Genomic DNA, 12,781 nt, shown 5'->3' on the forward strand with positions numbered 1-12,781 from the left:
ATCAGATTTGCTATTTTTTCCCCCACAGAATATTCTAAAAATTCTGTATATGTATAGTCTATGTATAGATCTTTTAAGCATTCAAATTGAAGTTTATTTGAAACATTCAGGCAGGGCTTTGTCAAGCCAGCAGCAAATTTTGACTAATTGCAATTTGGTTTGAAGCATTGTATGTTGTTGTTTACATATGTATGAATTTATTTAAGTGCATATTTGACACAGAACCACGCACAGTCCAACAGGCTAGTTGTTTTTTTGTGTGTGCTTGTAACTGCATCTGAGCCATATTAAGCTTATTTGTTGTATGCTAAGCTTTTTACAAGTAGTACTAATTAATTGGGGTATATTTTGTTGTCAATGGGCTAAACAGTAATGTCAAGAGACTTTTAGAGTACTAGAAACATAATGGGTGATGATTTTTATTTTTTTTAAACACTGATGACTTCTGTTTGGTGAAATCGGGAGGGCAGTTACACACATCTGGTAAATTCTGACCAGAATCTTAACAAACTGCCTCACTGTCACAGAGTTATTTGACATTAACATTTAGAATATTTGGCAGCTTATGTATGTATATCCTTTTGACTCCAACTTTGTTGTGTAATACGTGTCTGGATTACTTTATATATAGATGTACCTCATATATGTGTTTGTGACGTTTAGATAGCAATAGAGAAATAGCTGTTCAGCAAAGCAGTATAGCTGAAGACAAGAGTATTGTTTTTAAACATTTATCTCGGCAGACTTGATAATTAAGATGTTTCATGTATAAGCTGTGAAAAATAATTTGGAATTCTCATTCCAATCCATTCTGTACATTAAAGTCAGTGGACAGCTTTGATAAAACATTTGGGCTGAAACAGCAAGGACCTTAAGATAATGTCTTTTTTCTTTTCATTTTCAAATGATAAAATATCAGGCATATTGCACAAGTTTTAGTAGGAACCGCCGCCACCAAGAATCTTAAAATGGCCTTTCTCTAGACATGTGTCTTGTGTTGATAGTGTCTTTGACGGTAAATGTTTCGTTTGTTTGTTCGTTTATTTGTTTATTACTCTAAGAATAAGTCTCTTATCGAAGCAGCAGCATATAAATATATACATATAGATATAAATTATATATTTCAACATGCATATATATACACATATATAATGTTTATCTACTAAATTTATTATCTTTGAATTGGTCTTCTTTTGTCTCTTTGTCATCTCTCGTCTCATAACAGCTGACATCAGAGACCAGTTTTCAACTGTGTTTTTATGAATAACATGGCCGACCATCGACTACCATGAATTTATGTTGCGAATAACCAACGCTGTGATTGAGGTGTATATGTGTACGTTTTGGGACATGGTGATGCACAGCTGTAGGCTCCACACTAGGATCACTATGAGCGTAGGAAATGGATTTGACCTCGCCAAGTCAAAACCTTTGCAGTCTCCACGTGTGTGTGTGCACTCTGTGCCAAGCTGCAGTGTGTTATGCTGAAAACATATTCGAACACATGCGATGCTGCTCTGTAATACTTTATGATAATGTAGCTGAGCAGAGCCAGTTATGTTTTATGCCACTCTGTGCCAGGACGGTAGTGCCCCCCCCCCCGCCCCCCGGTACCACTGTGTTAGGTTCTTGTGCCATACTCCTCTCAGTCGGGGAGCCTCACAGGGGGGCCACTCGCTGAGCCGCTCGACCATGGGAGACTATGCTGTGCTGCGAGCAGAACAGAATAAAAGACTTTTAATACAACGGCGTTTGGTCTGTTTTGTTGTTTTCAGCGTGTGTTCGACAGAGAATGTTTGTGATTGACGGCAAACGCGGTGAATAATTGTGTAAGTCTTTGTTTTCTAGGTTTCTGGGGAGAGAGAGGACATGAAAAGAAAGAGTGAAAAGCCTTTTGAAACCACTGGTGAGGACACCTACAGTACGTTTTACCTTGATTAATGCAGAGAATTTTAAAGAAGTTTTAATAGAGTTGGGAGAGCCCTTTTATATTGCTGTAAATCACAAATGAGAACTCGTTAATATATCAAATGTTTCTTCTAGACAAGGCCAACATTTTTCATCAAATTGTTCATACACAAAATTGTCTGAGCTCTTTAACAGTGCTATACATACTTTAATGTTTAGTGTTATTTTAATGTTTGTGTATTATAGTATTTATTAATGGTTTAAATTTAGATTTTTTTTGTACTTTAAATTTTTTATATTTTTTTGTTTTTCTTATATATGTGTGTGTATGTGTGTGTGTGTTTGTGTTTATGTAGTAAGTATAGAATTTATAATTATAATGTATTTTTTTATTATTTAAATACTTTATATTTAAAGTATTTTAATGAATAAAATGCATTGTTTAGTCATTTTAGTTTTCTAATTTTAGCTTGTCATTTTATGTACTTTTGTCATTTTGTAAAAATTTTAATTTTATATAATTAGGTTCAGCTTTATTTAACTAATTACAGTATTAGGTTTACTTTATAAATACTTAAACTTAAACGTGTTTCTGTTAAATATCAAGGACACATATCAATTTTTTAGGTTTTTAGAAGTTTTTCATCTAATATTTATATTTTATTTTAGCTTTATTTTTTAAATAACTGTTTAATGGTTAACAATAACAACACTGCAGTATATGGACCATTCTACGGAATTGGTCCAAACTGCTGTCTCACAACCAAAAACACATTTAAAAATAATTTAAGTTTTCAAATCTTAGATGTTTACTAAGATCCTTTTATTATCTGTTGAAACCCACAATAATATTTATAATATCAGTAAGCTTAATAGCCTATATAAAATCATAATTTATTGGGTACTTTCTATTGGGAGATGGCTGTCCCGAACCCTAACCCCCTTAAATTTCAAGTTATGAAAATGATGCTGAAATATTTTTTGCATTGTTTTTAAAAGCATCTTTTTGATTCTTTTAAAAAGTGAAGTTAAAATAAACTGTATTTTACATTTTCTTTGTAAATTATGAAATTTAATGTAAAAAAAAAAATGTCCCGCATTTTCATGTCAGTCCATTGGCTGAGACTGATTTTAACTGCACCCCTACATTTACAATCAGGAAATATTTGTGTCACTCTCTCATAGCTACATTGCGAATAGATAGGCCCCATCATTTTGAGGTAAATGTGTTAAAAAGTCTGAAAAAAATCTGTGTAACTTTAACGAACGTCATTACAGGACACCTTTTTTATTTTTATTTTAAATTATCAACTAAGATGTTATGATAGTTTTTGGTTCATTGTATATTCAAACTAATGAATCCTTAACTTTGAAAATAGTATGATCCACTTTTGCAATGTAGATGTAAGCAAAATCTTAATAGGTCAATATAACCCTTATAATTAAATTATTATTACTGTTTCGGTAGTGACAAATTTGGGGAGAGGACATGCATTCCAAAACTTTCTGAAAATACAATATGAGAATCAACACAACAACTACAAAAAATTACCACCTATAATATAAAACAAGCATACAAACAATTTTTTTTTTTTTTCAATCAAGACGTTTCCAACTCTGACTTTGGACCAGTTCTGTAGAATGACCCATATATTTGCATGCATATGATTTTGTATAATTTTATCTAGTTATGTTTCAGATATTTTTCCTAAAATTTAAGGAATTAGTTATTAGGCTTACCATTTTTTCTACTAAGAAATTTTAAGAGAAGTGTCTGAAACAAAACTTTGAGCTCCATTAAATCTCATCACAGTAGCCTACTTTCACAAAACATTGAGGGATGTAAATACTACAAAATTGCGACCCGTATCTTGCCAGGAAAATCTATCTCACCTTGGCCATACTGAATTGCATGATGTCCACAGGTGTTGGCTTTCCAGTAACATTGCTATCTATTCACTATCCTCAGCAAAGGATTTCAGATGAATCTACCATTTATTCTTCGATTCCAAATATGCCAGCATCTGCAGTGAATTCAGCATGTGTGCTCTGTGTGAGTGAGTGACTTCTGTGGGAAATATTGGAAATAGGAGATAAGAGAGCTATTGGACACAAGCTGTTAGTATGCAGGAACATTAGAGATTGTACAACCCAAGAGAAATATAAGCATGAAAAATGCAGGTGACAGCAAGTTTGCAGAAGGCATTGCCTCCTCGTCTCAGCAGACATTGAGGTGAAGGCAACTAGTATTACTCATTTTCCAGAAAGAAAAAAGAAAGAATGTGACCTTACCTTACCTAACCAAAACACTAAACATAAAACAAACAAAACATAATATAAACAAAAACAAGACCGCCAACGCAATTTTTTTCTTTTTTCCCCTTTTCACGTCTATCTCTCTCCCTTTTTGTTTGGTATCATAAGTCCATGAACTCTCTCTCCCATTTTTTTTAATTAGTTACAAATGCAAGATTTATGTAACCACACTGTTTCCATGCCACCACAGAGGGAATATAATTAACTGATGGGGGCCATTTACTGGAGATTAATGGAGGAAATAAGAGGCGAGCTGTAAGAAAATCTTTACCTTTCAGGGCTTTAGTTGGAGAGTGTGAAGAGGAAGGAGAAAGCCTTGCTAGATATACTCTTACTTTGTAGGATTATATACAGTATGGATGAGTACTGATTAGTATGCATAAGGATTTCATATCAAACTTTCTTAGCATCTGCTGTTACTCTGAACTGCAATGTAGGATCAGAGGGTTATTCAAACAAACAGTGACATTTGACTCTTTAAATTATGTCTTATCACCAAACCAATTCTATTTGATGTTGTGCCAGTGCATGGGCAAGTATCTCTCCAGACTTCGAAAGATTTTCTCATTCGCCTCCTTTTCTGTAGTAGAATGTAGAGCAGAAATCAGGCCAAGGAGAAAGAAGATAAGAGATGAAAAAATCATACAGGAAGGTTTGAGAAAGATTGGGAAAAGGACAGAGGTAAAGACAAAAGAGAGAAATCTGGGATTAGGGGGACTGGGAGAGCCAGATAAAATGATCAACATTAATTTGAAATTAATTTAACGGTGTGATTTGCGAAAATGCACTGATAAACTGCCGCCTCTGGTGAAATGCACTCAGGAAAATTTCTATCTTGATAGAGCTCTTGCTTTTGTGTGGAAGTTGGATTACAGCATCACAGGGAATGGATGCCTGCAGTGAGATTATCTGAGTCCAATCCTGAGAAGTGGAGGGCAGGAGCTCGCTAATCACTGTGAAAATTAAAAGATACTTTAGGCACCATTTGGGGTTCCTCAGATCATCACACTGGCAGAAGCCTCTGGAGAACATCTAGGCATGCTTTTGTAGGTACCTCTAATGCCTATTCCTTATGGACAGAACTTCAAATATGTATTTCAAGTGCCTCGAGTGTCTTTTAGAGTTCTTGCAGGAACTTCCATTTTCGAGGTTCTCCAGAGGTTTCTACCAGTGCGGCAATCTAAGGATCCCCAAACGGTGTATCAAGGATTTCTATTCAAAGGACATCTTTAAAACTTTCTTAAGAAATTAGCTTCTTTTATCTTCTAGGTTGTTTGACACATTTAAGTAATGTTTTGCCTGTAAGCAGAATGATCATTAATGCTGGTATACAGTGAGATCTCTAAAGAAAATGCTCAGATTGTCTGAGATCAGTAGTGGAAAGGCGACTGTGTTTAAAAAATAAAATAAAAAATGAAAACATTTAAATAGTTTTATTGGCATAACAATTTGAGTCAAAAATCATCATGTAAAACCTAATGATCATGTTCTCCAGCATGATCCAAAGAAAGAGTATCTTGAGCTTCAACATTGAGAACGAAAGCTCGATGTCACAAATTTACTAATTTGATGAGTTTTACATAATTTAATTATTTTTAAATTCCTAAAACTTTGTTTATTTTTAGGTTAAAATAGGAAGAAATTACATGTTTTTAATGTATAGGTTTTCAATTTTCAGCTGTAGGCTATGCTCAGTGTTATTATATCAATAAAATTTACGATTATAGAAAGGCCCATAAAATATATCATGGCATTCTCATACCATGCCACAAGAGGACAGCATTTCCATACTTCCTTACAGGAAATTCCCAAACGGACACGTTCAACAGCATAGCCCATAAATCGGAATGACAACCAATTACACAGCCTTCTGCCTATTAAATCCACTACAGCCATATTTAGGGGGTTAGAAACTCCGTGGCAGACAACATACAAAGAAAATATGGCCCGCCTGTCTTGACGCATTAAATATACCAATAAATTCCAGAGTTGTGGATAAATTTATCCTGCGCATGTGCCACAGCTGACAGCAGTGGGGCGCTCTCAGGCTGAACTGGGGCATCTTGACGAGGGAATCTCTTTATACGCGCGTGGAGGATATCTTGGGCACGTATGACGCGGTGGAATTTAATTTGCATTGCTAAAAAAAACTCTAACATGTCACTGTCAGTTAAATATCTCAGCGACGAGATATAATTAGGAATTAGAAAACTGCAAGTGGGAGCTGATATGTAAGGTTTTTTTTAACTTAAACTTTTTTAAAATTATAATAAGGCTTATATCATTCATCTAATATGAAATTAATGTCTAATAAGTATACAAAGTTGTATTATTATATTTCATAAAAGAAAACGTAAAGGAATAATAGTAGGCTTTATAATAGAGATATATTTAAAATTGCTTAAATTGAAACACTAGTTCAGTTTCACACAGTATTTACTGTCAAATTAAAAATTGAAACAGAAATTGTTTAGTATGTTTTAACAGCTGTCAGTAGCTACTGGCTTTTCCAGTAAATGATTTTTAAAAATAATTTTGATTCAGAATGATTCACAAATGAATCAATTTGGGAGTGATTTGACTGATTCATTGAAAAGAACTGATTTAAATGAACAATTCTGAGCATCACTAGCTGTGATTCAGAAACAATTTATTATTTTAGTTATACCAGTTATTTTATAACACCAATTTTGTTGAATATATATACGTGTGTGTGTATATATATGTATATATAGTCCATTTCAGTCTTACATTTCATATTCATACGGTGAATCAAGTAAATTTGCATTGAGATGACTAAAACAAAAAGTGTTTATTTGTCTGAATCTATCTTTATTCATGGTCTTCAGAGAATTCATCCATCTAAATAAGCATATATAACTAACAGAAGCTGGAGATTGAAAGACCAAAACAGTCCCAAAGTTTTTTTTCACTCCTGGGAATGAGTTGTCAAAAGTCAAAAATGACGGATGAGGAAAATGAACAGTTACAAGCTCTAATGACATGAGAGACGTGCCAGCAGCACACAACCGCTCCATACATGCTATCCAAACATCATTAGATGCAAATGGCAAGCTGTGGCCTTAAGACATTTCATGATAACAAGAAACTGTGATCTGACACCATAAGCGGCTGCACTCTCAATTCTATCTGTTAGATAATCACGGGGAGCAGGAGTGAATGCCAGCAGTGGGTGTAAGGCAATTTTAAATGTCCCTTTAGTTATGACATTTTCTAGGTAATAATATGCTCTGAACTATAACTAATGATGAAGTCAAGGTGATAATTAAAGAGGCTTGTTTTAACTGTTGGCCACTGAAGCATCTCCTAGTTCATTCCTAGCTCACCTCGGTATCCTAATTAGTCAAATGAATTAATAAATGGGCCTGTTTCTCCTAACAAGACTATTAGCAGCCCTGTATGAGTGTAGCTAATAAGAACAGATTGCGCCTGTATTTTGACCTACAGGGGCTTATGTAATTTGTGAGTTTATACACACTTGTGTGTGTTTTTTTGCACTCAGTAGACTTCTGACAGTAATGAGCAATTAAGGTACGAGAAAATAAACAAAGACTTTTTCAAAGTAATGGTTATTTGTATAATCCTTGACTGAATTGAACTGCGTTGCTTCTCTCTATATCTGTTTGCAACTTCAAATGCCTTTTGCAGAATCTGCAGCGTTTATGATTTTTCAGTGAAAATAAGAGGGATCATATTCTTTTTATTTAGTTCTGCCAGGATGTATTTATATGATGAAAGCTATTTACATGTATTCGTCAAGACAAAATTTTCAGAAATGATCCTGTTCAAAGTTCTTGGTTGTTAAAATCATGTCTTGTCTCCTCGAGCATCGATGACTGTTTGTATTCTTTCTTGTGGTAGTTTCATGAGTCACTGGTTTGTCCTGAGCAGTAAAGCTCTTGACAAACATCCTCCAAGACCTGTCAGTTCTTTGGAATATACTAAAATCAGTTACGCAAATATCTTAAACCCAGGCTAAATTATAATAATGAAAAGTTATTATTTTTATTTTTATTCCATTTAAAACTTTGGGTCAGTAAAATTGTTTTAAGGTTTTTGAAAGAAGTCTCTTATGCTGTTTATTTAATCAAAATACAGGAAACAGTAATATTGTGAAATATTATTACATTTTAAAATCAAATGTAATTTATTCCTGTTATGGCAAAGTTGAATTTTCAGCATCTATCTATCTATCTATCTATCTATCTATCTATCCGTCTGTCTGTGTTTGTTTTTAAGTAAAATATCACACAGATTCTGCAAGATGATTAAGATTTATGTTGTGCTTTTCTTGTCATTTATGATGGGCTTTTCTGATACCTAAATGACACAAGGAACAGGACATTTTTTAATAATTATCTTTCTGGATACGGTGTAAGAATGTAATTGTAATTTTTAAAGATATTAAATAATAATAAAAAATTCAAGTAAAATAAAAGAGCTTTTTTTAGGCTACTGATATAATCTTCCAGCAGGAGTCTTGTGTATCTCGTGTGATACCATTTATAAGAAAGTAACATTTATTATTTCTTTCTGTTTAGTGTTTAAAGAGCAATACTTTATAGTACATTTTTGGAAAATGTGTTAGATTAAAAGTGATCAGTTATTAGTAGGTACTGAACACAGCTTATGATATCATGCAACATGTCAGAAGTCCTCAAAAACTTGAGTTTCAGTGATTTTTGTCACAGATGTGGCAGAGCTGGACAGCTCGAGGCCACACGCACACACACACACTGAACATCAAGGCACAGCACAGCGCTGCCCCGAACTGGGTCACAGCCACAAAACATAACAGTCCTAAAAACATCCAGTGCATCACACAAACACTTTTAATCATTTCCATGCACTAGCCTATATTTACATGCATACAGCAAACTCATTAAAAAATATATTATAAGTAAACTTGAATGTTTGTAGACTAGTTTGCTGTCAGTTTAATTTAACTGTAAACCTTTTGACAAACTTTCCTCACTTTTAAAATTGAGTGAAATTTTGTGTGTGTGTGTGTTTGTGTGTTGTGTGTGTGTGAGAATGTGCACTTGAATATGCATCATAAATTAGTTCCTATAGCATCCGTGGTTGTACATGGATGGGTGTGTATGTGTGTCTTTCAGTCCAAGTGTATATACAGTATGTATATAGTATCATAAGTGCTCATTATGCTCATAATTAGTAATTAGACTGCCTTTGCTCTCATGGACCAAAGAGATGGGAGATAATGCTAGTTTTAGATTTTTAAAGATATGTCTAGTCACTATGTTGTGTGTGTTTGTGTGAGAGAGAAAAAATCACACACTTGTATAATGTATAATTAATATAATTGTATAATTAATTACATTTTCTGTGTGTAGCTGCAGGAGTAGTGCTCAGTAATGTTTGTATATTTTATTGAATTTATTTTTTAAATTGTATTTTATGATTTTGTGGCTAGAAATGACATACTTCACTTCACTTTAAATTTTTTTTTTTTTTTGGAAAATCTCTCTTTCATTCTCCATAGAACTGTTTTCTCCCTGTTGCTCTTGTTCTGTCTCCATCCATCCCCCTCTGTACGAGCTGCCTGTATCCCTGCAAGTTATCCATATATATGCATAAATGTATTCAAATCATCTGTGCATGTCCCTATAATCTGTCCTCATTTGCATAATCTTCACATGTTTACCCATCAATTACCAGCTCTCTTCCATCAAACAAATGACTGTGAGCTTCTCCCTCTTGCATCCTTGCTTTCCCCTGTCCTGTTCCATCAAACTCTAACTCTCACTCTTTCTGTTGATTTCATGTTTTAACTCGCCCCTACTTCCCGCCTCTCTCTGATGAGACCACTTTGAAGTCACGGTTGTCACAGCAACGACATGATAGTGAGGGTTGGTTGCGGGCCATTTCTCTGTGGAACGCTGGGGATTCTCTGATCGGCCCAAGTCTATAAATCAAACTCCAAAATTAGCCTTTTTCTTGGTAAGTGAATACAGTAATCATTCAAGCACAATGGTAAATGTTGACCCACAGTAGTGCTATTTTTCCCCCAATATGTTTAAAGACATATCTGTAATCACTGTGTGCTGTGAAAGCCGTTTCAAATGTGACTCGGTCTGTGATATTCGAGAATGCGAGAATTCGTAGAAGGAGGTTTGAATGCAGATTTTAGGTCGTCCTTGAATGGAGATATCAGGTCAGTCAACGGCACTGTGTGTTATTTTTATCCCACATGTATTGGGTTTCCCCACCAGGGGTCTAAAAATAGACCAAAAAAAAAGACGATGGGAGAAGCAGTTAAGTGAGGAGTGGGAGGGAGGAAGAGGCAAGAGAAGAAGAATGAGCGAGTGGAAGACTAGCCTCCTGTGCTCTCTCTGCTGGAGTGGATCGATCACGAAGACCCTCAGAGGGGCTCAATCTTGAGACCACCATAAAGTGAATTCTTTATTACGTACTGCCAGTGGCAAAGCCTTCTCAGTGTATGCGTGCAAACTGAAGCCTGAATTCAGTGCAAGCTCTAGAAATTAGATGAAACCTAGATTAAAGAGAATATCACCAGATGGTTTGACAGATTCAAGTGTTTACATAAAGCTGTTTTATAAAATATTAGAACTATATATTCAAAAGCCTTGTCTGCTTCAAATGACATGAAAATTGTGTACCTATTTGACAATTCGCAAAACGCTTGCTTGATTGACAGGCGATCTGACCAATCATAACGCCAAATCCACCATCTTGCCCAACAAACAAATGATACAGTAGAGTAGATTAACTTCGGTGGACTTGAAAAATTGTGTATATTGATGTTTTTTCGCAGTTGAAATAAAATACATTCTGAGGTTCATTCATGTTTACTTTGTGCTTTAAGTAAATATGAAAAGACGATCGGTTCATTCACATTAATGAACCACAAAACAGTACCTATTTATTGTTTGAATTTCTTTAAAAAAGACAACATTTTAAAACAGACCTTGTTTCATACCAGAAGTAAATTGCTCTGTCTTGTCTGTTTCCCCCTTGCTTTGCGTGAGAACGTGTAGTGTGAGAGCGGCATGGCTTGTCGGACATAGCAATAGCTTGTCGGACATAGCAACAGTAACTAAGGAGGGCTGGTTTTTGGGAAGGGTCAATTGTGCATTTAAATGAATTGGTTTATTAAAGTTCACCTAGAAGGTAAAAATTCTGTCATAATTTACTCACTGTTTATTGACTGACTGTCCATACAATTAAAGTCAATAGAGTCTAATTTTGTTTGGGCAAATTCTTCAATATACATTTGTGTTCTGCTGAAAAAAGTAAATCATACAGGTTTATGAGGGTGATTGAATGGGTGAAATTTCCCCTAGAAGTTAAAACTATTTTTAACATCACTAAATCAACAAAATTTAAGGGTTACTGTTATTCTCTACTCTTTGATGCATTTCTTCCCTATACTGTTCTCTTATCTTTTTTCCTTTCTTTTTTTAGCACTGTCATTCAGTTACAAATGATTAACAAAGCATAAAAGATGAATTATTAACTCTAAATCTATCTCTGAGCTCTGTTATTGATCCTGACCGAATTGACTGAATGTTAAATGTCTTCAACTAAGACACAAAAAAGTACCCAAGGAGAAAAAGATGGGTGGGTGATTGTGTTTGTACAGTACACTGTCAGAAAAGAATGTGCAAAAAGTGTACCTTTAGGGGTACAGTAGCTTGTCACTTGTGCAGAACTCTCAAAGGGACACTTTGTATCTTATTTACCTCCATAGAGTGCACATAATTGCATTAGTATACCATATAGTGGTGCAAATTAGTGCTGTAAGCATAGTAACATACTGTTATGATACTGTTATGAACAATTTAGGGGTTAAGAAGGTGCAAAGGTGCCCCAGAGACCAGAAGTTGTACCCCTAATTTTTTATGTTGTTGTTGTATTTTTTAATTTTTAATTTTTTTTTTTTTGCATGGTTGTTTCCCCCTCTGAGAGTGTTTATTGCATATGCATTATGTTGTGGTTTAATCTAAATATTTCCACCGTACAATCTTTAATTTTTTCACCTTACTCCTCCTCGTTCAAGCACAAATGCACATGCACCACAAACATCAGAGCTTCTCTGCTGCATGGGCAGGTTGGGAGTAAAAAAGCCCAAGGCTGTGCAGTGCAGCACCTTAAACCACACACACACACACACACACACACACACACACACACACACACACACACACACACTTTTTCTTTAGCACATAATGGTTTATCACATACAGAGACTCAGAGACTGCATACAGCACACACACTGTAGTGTTGTAAACATCTGCTTATGTGCTGCAGTCTAGTGGTATCTCTACGTTTCCCACAGCAGAATAAGCTTTCTCTAACTGCAGTACAGTGGGCATCTGTGGACCTAAACATCTGTTATTCACCATACTTTCAAATGAGTTTGACATGGGAGTTTGTAATTGTTCCCTTTGAGAGAACATAGTTTAATTAATTGTTCCTAATTTTTTTCACCACATAGCTTTTTATATTTCATATCACTTTAAAATAATAACTGAAAACTGTTATGCACTGTAGA

The sequence above is a fragment of the Cyprinus carpio genome, chromosome B19 (assembly GCF_018340385.1).
Source record: "Cyprinus carpio isolate SPL01 chromosome B19, ASM1834038v1, whole genome shotgun sequence".
In the NCBI taxonomy this organism is placed as follows: domain Eukaryota; kingdom Metazoa; phylum Chordata; class Actinopteri; order Cypriniformes; family Cyprinidae; genus Cyprinus; species Cyprinus carpio.